The sequence below is a fragment of the Pinus tabuliformis genome, chromosome 4_2 (genome assembly GCF_031772625.1).
Source record: "Pinus tabuliformis cultivar Carrire ecotype Pingquan chromosome 4_2, CPIR1, whole genome shotgun sequence".
NCBI lineage: Eukaryota > Viridiplantae > Streptophyta > Pinopsida > Pinales > Pinaceae > Pinus > Pinus tabuliformis.
The window spans coordinates 1,062,950,155-1,062,963,498 of record NC_142304.1 but is presented as its reverse complement, the minus strand read 5'-3'; the positions used below and the strand labels follow the sequence as shown (position 1 = coordinate 1,062,963,498).

At 41.9% G+C, this 13,344-nt stretch overlaps 1 pseudogene; it reads left to right on the top strand.

Annotated features, from left to right (window-relative positions):
• The first annotated feature begins 2,394 nt into the window (after positions 1-2,394).
• Positions 2,395-13,344, top strand: part of LOC149173282 (large ribosomal subunit protein eL36y pseudogene) — a 155,593-nt pseudogene continuing 144,643 nt past the window's right edge.

Sequence of the window (13,344 nt, the reverse complement as noted above, 5' to 3'; positions counted from 1 at the left end):
CATGAAAAAGACTTTTTCACCTTGGCTCCTTCCACATAGCCTTGAGAGTTTGTAATCTTTTCTTTGAGGAGTGAGTAGTGGCTCCAATGCCCCGCCCATGGGTTTAGTGATGTATGGTGTATCGATGTGTCTTGGAACTTTCGCTTAATTCAGAAGTATGTTCACAGGCTAGCATGTTTTCTCACATGTGTTGTAATTGTTTGTAAGAATTAGTATTGAACACTTGTAATACATGTTCCTTTAACTTGTGTTAAACAATTGAACTCATTCAGTTGTTATAATACATATATTTATGAAAATGTGTTGTGTAAGTTGTTAACGTTGTCTTGCCCGTGTTGGTTACCCCCCAGACATCAGATAAAACCTTTCACAAAACCTGCTATAACAACCATCGCACTCGCACGGACTGCCTATTGGGTGTTGTACACGCTATCTTCCTTTCTGTGTTGTGACTGCCACATCTTTGTGGATTACTCTTCTGGAAGCTGTGCATGTCCTATTGTGTTGTGTGTCTTTGATAGAGTTGGGACTTCCTCCCATCCGATCTGAGACTCACTCCCACCCTCTCTCTATGTTGTGAAAGAACCTTGACACAAGTAACACTAGCATTCACCCAGCACACAAGCCACATTGTTCGAAGATAAAGCAGAGCACGCTTTCATGCTGACAAGAAAGAGCTAAGGAAAACATTTAAGATAATGGAAATCGGGCCATCATACCGATTGGGACTCCTACACCAAATGGTGTGAGGTCTAGTTGGGACTTCATACCGGGGAGATCCCCTGAATGTTGGTGGGTCAAGCACCGTCAACATTTCTAGCACTAGAAGGAGGGCCACCAGGTTTTATGGCTGAATGTCCTATCACACCCACTCATCAATCATCTCGTCAAGGCAGTAACTTACACTCCCCCTCACCTACGCGCGACTCTGCAGTTGGTTACTCCTCACCTCCTAGGAATGAACAAGAAATTTCATATCAACACCTTCGCTCCATCCATCCCATCACCCTCTAGTTTGTGAAAGTAGTCAGACTAATCCCAAGAATCCAACATCTTCTATACAAATCAAGAAAGCCAAAATGCACTCCCACAGGGGTTTTTGTATCATCAGTGGAAGAAGCAGTTCTTGCCACACTTGAAGGTTTGGCAGAAGCTATTGAAGACAGAGAGGAACCTCTGGTATTCTGATAGGAAGAATGAGACACCCTCATGATCTTGGGCTCAGACTCTAGTATAGGAGGCGGAGGGGAAGGCAGTGGAGGAGGCAGAGACGGAGACGAACCAACAGACTCAAAGCCTGAACCTTCAGATTCTGAAGAAGAGGAGGAAGATGGTGAGAAAGATGACATGGCTGACCAAAATATGGAATGGATGATTCAGGGACCATTGGCCCTCCTAGGTGCTTTGCAGAAGATGTTGAAGCGGTTGGAGAGGATGATCACAAAGTTCGACCCTGATAGCACAGTGAAGGCAGAAGATCACTTAGACAAATTCTACCTGTAGCTGTAGACACTTGAGGTACGCTACGACGACATTGCATGTAGACTATTCCCATGTACCTTGGATAGTCACGTAGCTGCATGGTATCACAAACTTCCTGTCAACTCCATACATAACTGGGGTATGTTCAAACGTATGTTTTTGGAAAAGTTTGCTGATGACCCCAACAATGTTACTCAAAGAAATGAGAAGCCTGAAGGTGGTGGGGAAAGGAAAGGTAAAATATTTCAATTAGAGGTTTATGCACACATTGAATAAGTTCGTAGTGGACACAAAACCTCATGACTCCATCACCGTCGATTACTACACATCTACACTACCGACCAACATTGCGTAGGTTTTCAAGTGAGCTGCGAAACCAACATTGTTAGAAAATTGCGAAGAGGCAATCACTGTTGAAAAGGACTAGTGCATGATTGGAGTCATCAAGGATGATGAGCCAATAAAGGAATCCAGAGATGCGAGAAAGAAGCCACAGGCTACATGAGCGAGGGTAAGGATAGGGAAACAAATGATATTGAAACCCTTACTCATCTTGTCAAAAAATTGACAACAGAAGTGTCTGAGCTCAAGCAACGAACCATTGACACATATACGAGCAACTGACCGCCCAGATAGAGACAAGGAAGCATGTCATCAAGCAGCAAATGTCTCCTGACTAAAACTATGTAGAGCTCATTGTTCCAGCTCGAATAGTGCAGAGATGACGAATTTTGTTCATTTCATGAAGATGATCACTCAGAAAGGTCTTGTTCAGACAAGAAGCGAGTTGCAGGCTTAGTATGAAACTGCACACTTGACATAGACAACAGTGTGCAAGGACAATTGGGAGATACAGATAATGACAAATATGTTGTGCCAGATGAGGCATCAATCTCTAGGCATGTGGTAAACATGTGTCAATGCTTACAAGCAACGCAGAAGACAAACCCTGAGAAGAAGCCCCAGAAGAAAAATGATCGTTGCAATCTCAGAAGTAAGCGAGCTCCCCTTAAAATTGGGGAAGTGAAACAAAAGTTTGAACTGTTGGGGAAGGTTGATCCACCAACCATCCAAAAGAAGAAAACACAAAGTAAGCCCGGGAAGACATTGACGGACAAGAGTACGTCCATGAGCAGTGAACTGCAGAACACTTTGCTAGACAACACGAATACCAATCTCACCCTGGACACCTCGGTGAGTCTACCCCCTCTGGATTACAACATTGTGGATGACATGAAGAAAACTCGCACAAAAATCAATTTGTTTAAGTTGGCTAAGATCCAAAGTCAACGGGACATCCTGTTGCGTGCACTGGGATAGACATCAGCGGACAGCGCAGCCTCTACCAACAAGGGAGCAAGCACACCTCCTGGATCACTTTCAACTATGCTAAACACACTCTAGATGGAAGCAACTTATGTTTTCCCTCCATTCCTAATTTCATTCGAAATATTCAAATGTAATGTTCACAATTGTTTGGTTGATTTTGGCATGGCAGCCAACGTCATGCCGCTCTCTATTGCTAAAAAGATCAATGTGCAGTGGAGCAAGACATCCGTGTAATGATCCAACTTGATCAAACATCTTTACCAACCATTGGCGAACTTCGCGATGTGATCATCAAACTATCTCACGATGGTCAAGTTCACCAGTGCATAAACATTGTTGTTGTGGACATACCGGAAGCATATGGCTTACTTCTTAGCAGAGACTGGTCTAGCAAGTTGAATGAATACATTTCTACAAACTGGTCACACTTGTGGCTTCCATACAAGCGAAAAAACAATCAAATATGGGTGTTCTTCAAGAGATAGATGACGCACAATGTCACTCCCATCAATGGCGAGAACAAACCATTGGATTTCACAGAACTCATGTTTGACAACTACCTCTTGGAAATAATGCTAGGGCGTTATCTCGCACGATCAGCTTCTACCCCACCAGGCACACAGTTGGGTCTCCTTCCTTGCCCAACTAATGGAAATGAAACCTATAGAGTTCATTGTAACAATAGTAGCAGTAGTAGTAGCAATAGCACTAGCAGTAGTGCATGCGTGTTGAAAGGTCCATGTGCAGACGAGTTGTGGACCATGTATTTTGACAGATCAAAGATACATGATGGCTTTGGTGTCAGGTGTGTCTTGGTCGACCTAAACAACATAATACACCTGATTTCAAGCCGCTTGGAGTTCAAGTTCACAAACAACATTGTTGAATACGAAGCACTCATGTTAGCCTTGCAAAAATCCATTAGCCTCAACGTGGTAGGTGATTCGGAAACAATGGTACAACAGGCACGTAACACCATTCAATGTTTATCACCTCATCTCAAAAGTTACCAGCAAGAGGTATGATGACTGGTCTCTAACTTCCAAGCATTTAATCTCATTTTTGTGCCAAAAACGCGTATTGCAGCTGTAGATGCCTTGACAAGCGCAACTGCTAGCATGTCACCACTTAGGGATAGATTTATGTTGAAATTTTGTATATGCCTTCTATCCATGATAACATAGCCAAGCTATGCATTTTTTGTAATGATCAACAGATACTGCACTTTGTGGACAACGTTGATGCCTTCAAGGATGTAACAGCTGATGAAGATGAGCACGAGCAACCCCTGTAAGTTGTAGCTGATGGCAAGAAAGGCAACCTCATCCCCAAAGGTGTGTTTTATCTCAACAAGCTCTATGACTTGTAGAACCACTGTTAAGGGTCAAGAAACAACAAAACCCACAGTTCCACCATGTGGAACGAACAAATCAACCTAGGAAGATACCACGATATGAAGTTAGTCAGTCTCGGTACATATTGCACACTACAACAACGGCAAGCCTTTTTCTACTTGCTCAAACAATGTCGGGATGTATCCGCATGGGCATATGATGACCTGAGTACATATGACACGTGAATAATCCAACATGAGATTCCATGCAAAGAAGGAGCCAAGCCATTGCAGCAGAAATTGGGTAAAACACATATGTCGCTTGAACCCCTTATACAAAAAGAATCGACTAAATTGTTGGATGTTCGGATCACTTACAAAGTTCATTATTTTACATGGGTTTCTAATTAATTTATGTACGTTTTAAATTCGAGGAAATACACTTATGCATTGATTTCATAAATTTGAACCGTTCCTGGAACAAAGACAACTACCCTGTGCCATCATTGGAACCTATGTTACATGTAGTATTTGAAGCAGGAATGTTGTCTTCACCTAAAGGTCTTTCAGGATACCACCAAGATCCAGTTGTGGAACCTGATAGTCTGATACTAGTTCATGAGAAGCTTGGCCCTCACACTTACCATCTGCAATCACTTGATAGGAGGATTGACAATCTTCCCGTCAATGGCCAAGATCTCAAACATTATTTTCAGTAGGTTGGGTCGTGCCCTGTGCCATGTACATAATCTACTTATTGCTTGTTTTTGTTTTTGTGCTTTCGCTTACTATTTTTGTTTTTCTTTGTTTTATTTTCTTATTTTCATGCTATTTTTAGTCTTGTAAATAAGTGTTGCCCTCTATTGAGTTCTGGCTTTTGAATGAGTATGTGGCTAAGGTCAAAGAGACTTGTGACACTGCAACACTTGGCCAGTCATGTGTCCATCTTCTCGGTGCCTGGTTATAACCTTTAGTCGATGAAGTCTTGATGGAAAATATGAGCCATCTGTGAGGGAAGCTTGGGTCCAACCATGAACCTTATGTCCACATTGGGAAACCTCATTGCCTATACTCAGTGTTCTGCTCTGTGTGATCAACCTCATCCAACTAGTAGAAACGAAGAAAGGGAAAATATAAATGAGAAAACCCATGTCAGAGGTATTCCATGCTTCTATAAAGGAACAACCTCTTCTACTCTCAATATGTTAGGATCCCTCTTCTTCCCCAAAAATAAATATGTTCCTATGCACAGCCCTCTTGAAAAATATAAAGGCAAAAGAAGAGAAAGGCTTCCTGCGCAGAGAGGTGAAGCATGCAACTCCACTGGGGTACTGACCAAGCTCACTGGCAGTGGAGAAATGCATGTGTTCCTGCGTGACTCCACCGGGGTACTGTTCAGGCTTGCTGGCAATGGAGCAACACCATAAATGAAAGCTTATACTCTGAATTTTTTAACTCGCAAGCCAAACTACCTATCCTGATTTCAAAACACTGTGATCAAGTTGAAACTTTTTGTTTTGTTTGATAGAGTTGGCAAAAGGTGAACCATGTCTGTCCATGGGTTAAGTGGGGAAGCTGAAGTAACCTGCATAATGATGAAAGACCAAGGCCTTGTGTTGTTAATGAACCAAAACAGAGAAGCTGGAATTCTACCAGTTGTCACCAAGTGTTGTAGTGGCTGCAACACCCTCCAAAATATTGTCCTGCATCCAATTTCAGAGCATCCCTTGAGTTTTTACTTGATGTTTGCAAGCACTCGGGCTCACCCCGGGGGCTCGTGTGAGTCTTTTCACCCTCTTTGCTTGACCGTTCAATGGATAATTTTTTCATGTCGGTCACAATTTCACGCTTGCAACCATGTTCTAGTTGTGCACAAGGTTTTCGCTTCATGTGTACATGTTGTATTCACTATGTAAACACCTATCACACTCACACACGAAGTTGTATGCACTGTCATGCAAGAATCTTTGCGGTCGTTCAACGATCCATCACATGCATCACGCTTGTCGCTCACACCATTGGTCAGTCATGTTAAGAATATGTTATCTTGATGGTTTGTGGCGTCTTGTCGTCGAGTTATGTTGAGTGTGTGTTCGCAAAATTCACGTATGCACAAATTCACTCACTCACACACTTAGTTATTTTTGCTAAAGTTTTGATGACTGCATCACCCTCTAACAACCGGAACTTCACCCTGCAATTGAATTGACTGACTGTCACCCAGAACAACGCAAAAGTGTCCAATAAGCCATTTCAATCTGCGATGCCCTCAAGCTGATCAATCAACCCTCCTACTGGTCAACCAGAGAGTTTGACCAGGCAGTGACCCCAAGACTCACTCCCCTCAAAAAATGTGCAGAAGGTGCAGACCTTGCCTACTCCGCTAACTAAGAAAATTTGCAGACAGGCCAACCAAAAACCAAGAGTCTGTCCCCATCTCCCCTCAAGAATTGTGTAGTTTTTCCAACCAGTCACCCAAACAGCCGACCAACTGCTCACCTAGAAAACTATGTAGATTTCTGAGCAAGCCCCTCTGTTACACAAAAATATCATCAACATGACTATCTGCAGTCAGTATGGGTCTATCAACACCTATACTGTCCTCCTAAGCAAGTCTCAGACCTCAGCTCTTCAAGTCAAGCTTTGACAATGAGAGAAAGACATTGAAAATCAATAAAGCTCTGGTTCCGCACTTTCTCTCACTATTACCTGTGGGCCCGCACCCTTTGTTCGTGTCATCTGCGTATCTGCACGTTCTGTCTGTAAAGGGGTGGGTGCGTACCCCTGTGAAAGTCAAAAAGGCACAAGTTTATCTTAAAAAACTCACTTTGGGTTAATTCTAGAGGATTCTAGAAGGAATTTTGACATGGATTGTTCGCTCTGAGGTGGTTCATGCATCCCAAAAGAGAAGGAGCTAATCCCTTGACTAAAGGAGCTATCCCTTTGAAGGAGGACCTAGTAACTTCCCTCCATTGCACTATAAATAGAGGCATTGGGCTAGTTGCTAAGGAGGTTAGAAGCTGAAAATTTTGAGGGTAAATGCTGGTTAAATTAAGACTTCCTAATTGAGCTTAAGAGGAGAGATCACATACCTTTTGGGCTTCATTGGGAAGAGAGTGAAACTTGTCAAAGTAGAGGAGACTTCTTGCTGGACCCTGGGAGGAGCTTGTACAGCGTCAAGGCACAGGTTGTAAAGTTATTCTTCTTTTGAATTAATGCAATCAAACTCATTTTTCTCAACAAATTGTCTCATGTTATTTGTTTCATGAACTCCTTGACTTTCATGTTAAATATGTTTTATGATATTGGCTTTTCAAGTGCTATTTAATTTGTTTTCTTGTTTGTGTTTGTAGATTCGCGACAAGGGAGCTCATTTGGATCGAAGGAGCGAAGGCTTCCACAAACTTGCATTGGACCTAAGGTAGGCCTAAAAACACTTGTTTTCCTTTGTTTATAAAAGCATATTTAGAGAAAGATAGTGTATGATTGGTTTGCTTGTCATTAGGTCTTCTTTAGATTCTAGGAAGGTCTATCTTGTCCGCAAGATCGACTCATTCCGTGTGACAAAATGGCGACTCCGCTGGGGACTTGATTTTTTCCTTGTTTTTACTTTGACCTGAGAAACTGTACTTTTTGTTTCTAGTTTTTGACTTGATGATTGTGGGATTGGGTAGATTTACTTGATTTTGAGTTAGTTTTTATTTTTCATAGTTTTGGGAGAGGAACGCACCCTCTGAGTTAAGCACAGTGCGTACTTGTACGCACTTTTGCTTTGTGCACAGAGCGGGAACGCACCTGTGTAAACAGGCTGCCTGCGTACCCTGTCAAAATTTTGAGAAATTTTAAATTTTCTCTTTTTTATCAGTTTAGAATTTGTTTATAGGTTTTAACCACTGCCCAGACCTGCTTGTACCCTGTCAAAAGCTTTCCTTGGTTTAATTTCATTAGTGTTAGGGTTTTAGGTGAAATTCGTTGAAATTTTGTGCTTAGGCTTGATTTTCATCCTGGTCTTGTAGTAGCTCTGAGCTTAGAAGCTGTAGAAACCTCTGATCATTTTGGTCTTTACCAGTCTTCTTATGAGTTTGACCGTTTGCAAAATCTACCTTTGTTGAGAAACCTACCTTTGTGTTTTCTCTTTACGAAATTTTGATAAGCTTGTGTTCAAAGTGTGAATTTCATTTTTAGGAAAAGAAACAAGAGATCATTGTTTTTTGACTGATTTGTGATTCTGCATAAATTGGTCCTTAGTTTACATATAGCTAAGTAAAACATCCTTGAAAAAGACATCTTGTAAGATTTGACTTCAAATAGGTTTTTTTTTTTTTAGTTTGTAGATCTCAAGATTAGTCATTTTCATAGTTTTGAGTGTTTTATGAAAAATATAAAAAATCTCTCTTTTGGAAAAAAGTTTGTTTTTTGTAGCGTTTGAGTGTTTTGAGAGAAAAGGGAAATTTTTGTGAAAATAACTAGTTGTCTCATTTTGAGTGCATTGGAAAAGATAAAAGCTCTTCTTTCAATTTGTTTGTTAAGAAAGATTTGTGTTTACAAGTATTTGCATTCTCAAACTCTTTCCTAGCTAGAAGTTCATTGAAGGGAAAAGATTTCTTAATCATCTTAAGTGAATTTTTTTAGTGATTTCGAGTCGAGTCTTTACACCACAAGTTTCATCTTCGCCACCTCTTAACTTAAACAAAAACCAATAAAAATAATGCTTAAAGTAAAATCCATCTAGTAATATTTTTATTTTCTAGGGCTCTGATACACCAACATAGCTTAGGCTAGTGTCTTGGAGTAGGGAGTAATTAACTCTCCAAGACAGTAAAACAAACAAGTAGCTGTATCTTGCGGTAGGAAGAAATCCAATTGTTGAATTTATGCTCTGGGAAAGCTCCTCTTAAAGGAGAAGCACGAGATCGTGTCTGAACCAGTGTGGGAATCAATCCTTCCTCATTGGGAACGACGCCAGATATTCACATATTAAAAATGGTAAACCTCGGATTAACCATTGTCGAGGAGCCTGGGGTCACTTGTTGGTAAACCTTGGATTATGTCAAGGAGCCTTCAAGGGGATTGAGCTTGCTACTCTTCCCTTGCGTGCGTATCGGATCGTAGACTGTTCCCCCAGGTATACTTGTTTCAGTTGGTAACCTTAGTGGCCATATTCTTTAGGATTCTTCCTAAGGTGACAGTGGTGGGAAGATCCCACTGTACCTGGAGCAGACGTCGGCTAGACTCACTTGGATTTTCTGGGGGGTTCTCTTCACTCGAGACGGTTTAGTGGAGGAACTTGTGCCAGTCTATTCATTAAGCAGGTTGCCGGGGTAACTGTTCCAACCGCCATTTATGTATTGAACTCTGCGACGTTGGATTTCATCACCAACTAGTGTTTTCAGTACAGAAAGTTACTGTTTGTGTGTGTTTGATCTCCTAGATTCTTTAGGTGTGTGATTCAAATTTGTTTGGTTCTTTAGAGGCTTTAGGTGGTTTTCATTGAGATTTTACTTTGTTTGCATGTGAAGTAGTTAAAATTTTTTAATCGTGGCTGAATTACCGAGGAAGTCCCGTAGACTTTGGGGCCAACCTCCTGAGTTTTCACCGAGCCAGCCTGAAGGGTTGAGAGCCCTCGTAACTCCTAGAGACAGTAGAGTTGGATCACCTGAAGAAGGAGAGTCTTCTTTGGTGGTACATCCTGATTTTCAAGCTTTAGTAGCGGATTATAATCCACAATCAGTGTCCGTTTCCGAAATTACTGGTAGTTTTTCATCTACTAGTGATATAGGTGAGGAACCTGAGATATCTGAACCTGCTACTCCAACATTGGGGTTTGCCTCTCCAACTTCTAGTGGTCCTGGTTCACCTAGGGTAGAAAGAGTAATTACCCAAAATCTTCCTTCTGGTTTGATAGCTATTGAAGAACTTGCTACTTTAGAAGAAGAGGTAGGCATCCCTATCCCTGAAAATCAACCTGTTATTGAATGTAGGGAGTGTGAATCAATTTTTTACAGTCCACCTAGGAGCAGTGCTTGGTGTCTTTCTTTGACTAATTTTTTGGAAAACCTAGGGTTAAGTTTTTCACCACCTCGTATTCCTTATCACCCAACACCTAGAGGTTACTATTCTCCATTAAATATGTCAAGACAGTCATCCATGTTTACTCAATCGCCAGAATCCTTTTTGTACGACAGTCCTTCTGTTCCCTCTGGGTATCAGTCACTTTCTGGTACTTTTTCGGGAGCATCTCCTCAACCCATTGAACAAGGGTTATTAACTGGAAGCAATGGTACTAAGCCATTGAGCGTAGAAGATATTCTCATGATGTCAGGTTCTATTCCCAATCCTCAACCTCAAGGTGGCCAGTTACCGCCTGGGGGGCAGCCTCAAAATCCTCCATTATCACCTGGGGGGCAACCTCAAGGTACCCAATTTGCGCCTGGGGAGAAACCTTAAGGACAATACATACCTACGGGACAATACGTTCCTCAAGGTCAACCCCAGACTCAATATGTACCCCAAGGTCAACCCCAATATCAATTTATACCTCAAGGTCAACCTCAGTATCAGTACGTGCCTCAAGGGTATCAACCCCAAGGTCAGTACTCGAACCAAGGTTTCCAACCACCCTCCGGTAAATCGTATGTTCAAGGAACGAGAAATGTACCTTTGAATTATCAATCCAACCCTCAACCCGGTTATGGTCCTCAATATTCTCAACCTGTTATGGGTCCGTACCCCGTAATGAATATAGTGTGGGATCCATCGCAAACTCAATAGGTGTTGCAGCCAAATGTACAGTTGTCATCTCAAACTAGACAACCCTTAGTTTCTGGTACACCCCAGCAACCAATCCAGTCTAATATTCAAACTTCTGTACCTTCGGTAGTTTCTCAGCCTGGGCCTAGTACGCCTTGTACTCTGCCTCAAACAACTACTGCAACTGCCGCAACATCTGTTCAATCTACCCCACCTACTTTTGAAGTATCGACAACTTTGGTTTCTACTATTCCTGTATCTACTCCTCAGACATCTTTACCACCGTCTGGATCTACGATTCAAACTTCGGTTCAGATGCCTGTAGGACAACCTGGTTCAAGTACGGTTGTCACAAGTCAACCACAATTTACTTATCAACCGTACTAGGGATAGTACCAATTCGGTCCAGCTGTGCAACAGCCAGTCTATCAGTATCAACCGTACCCTGGGTACACTTATCAACAACCTCAACAACCCCAGTACGGTCTGGTTAATCCTGGTTTTCCGGGAGGATACAATATCCCAAATGCAATTCCTATTCCTAGTTATCCTGGATATCCTCCTCCTGGGGCTGGTCTCATGACCCAGAGTTTTAGGGACCCTAATCGTCAGTTACCGTTTATCGCAAATTTGGACTTGCCTGACTTGTTGTGCCTAACGAACGATCCCATTAATTATCTTCCGTTTTGGCCGCCAATGCCGAATAAGTTGCCTAGTGATATTCCTAAGTTCGAAGGCAAATCAGGAGAGGACCTGTCGAACCATGTAATGACTTATCACCTCTGGTGTGCGTCTAACTCCATTTCAGATGATTCAATCCGTCTAAGACTTTTCCAACGCACTCTAATTGGTCTTGCGGCCAAGTGGTACATTGAGTTACCGCGAGGCCCTTTATATAATTTTAGTCAGTTAGCTACATCATTTTTAAATCATTTTCAGTTGCCAGTCAGATATGATAATGGCACGGAATTATTAACTTCGTTAAAGCAATCGACGTCCACTTACATTTCAGATCATATTCATGAGTGGAGACGTCGACGACGTTTAGTGAGGTTTTTATTCTGGATCAGATTTTGGCTGAGTGGTTTGTAAAGTCTTTGTTGCCAAAGATCACTGAAGATGTAGCTAAAGCCGGAGTAGTTACTGAGGAGCAAGTAATTTCTCAAGCAATTAAAGATGCGCGCTCCACCTGCTCCTCTCCACCCTATAATTGCCATTGGTCCTTTTGCCAAATGGGGTATCGATTTTATTACATGTAACCCTCACTCGGCCGGGGGGCATGTGTATATCATCCTTGCGGTAGATTATTTTACCAAGTGGGCTGAGGCGATGCCTACATTTGAGGCAAACGGCAAGACAACTGCAATTTTCATGTTCAATCATATAATTGCTAGGTTTGGTGTCCCACAAGCGATAATCACTGATCATGGGCGTCATTTTCGAAACGTTATGATGACAGAACTTACAGGCCAGCTTGGCTTGCGTCATGATAGCTCAACTCCTTATTATCCACAAGCTAACGGTCTGGTTGAGTCCATCAACAAAGTTCTAGTCGTCATGATCCGACGAATCATTGGGATTCATCGGTCGAATTGGCATAACATGTTATTTTCAGCACTTTGGGCGTACCGAACCTCAGTGAAAACATCAACAGGGTTCACTCCTTTCCAACTAGTTTATGGTCTGGAAGCTGTGTTACCCATTGAATGCGAAATCCCGTCACTACAAATGGCCATCGAGTTACTTCCAGCCACTTCCGAAGAGGAAAAACGTTTGTTATACTTGGTTCAATTAGATGAGAATCGACGTGATGCTGCATTGGCGATCGAAACTCACGCAAAACGTATGAAAGCTCAGTATGATCGAAATGTGACCCCTCGAAATTTTTCAGAAGGAGATCTAGTCTTATTGTACGATCAAGCTAATGATAAATTAGGCGCTGGAAAATTCGTTCCTATGTGGCATGGTCCCTATATTGTCAAGCGAAAGCTAGAAAAAGGGGCCTATGAATTGGTAGACTTTGACGGGGACTCTTTAGGTAAACCCATAAATGGTCTTTACCTGAAGAGGTATTATGCTTAAAAGATGGGTATGGAGATTTTTTTAGTTAGGTTAGTTTTTCTTTCTAGCTGGTGTGTTTTAGTTTAAAAAGTGTGCTTAGCTTAGAGAGTATTTTTCGTCATTATTCCTGCTTATCTTGGTTTTACTCTTGATATTGCAGATGTCGATGCCTCTCCAAACATACATTGGATTTGCTGATGGTGCTTGTCGTAATACACGGAACATTTCTTCCGCAGCCTGGGTTATTTATTCGCCCTCTGACGAGTTGGTATCTATGCATGGGGTAAGCCTCGGTCAAACAACAAACAACATTGCAGAGTATAGTGCAGTGATTGAGTTATTATCTGAATCTATTTCATTTGGGATTCGGAGTTTGATAGTGAGGTTAG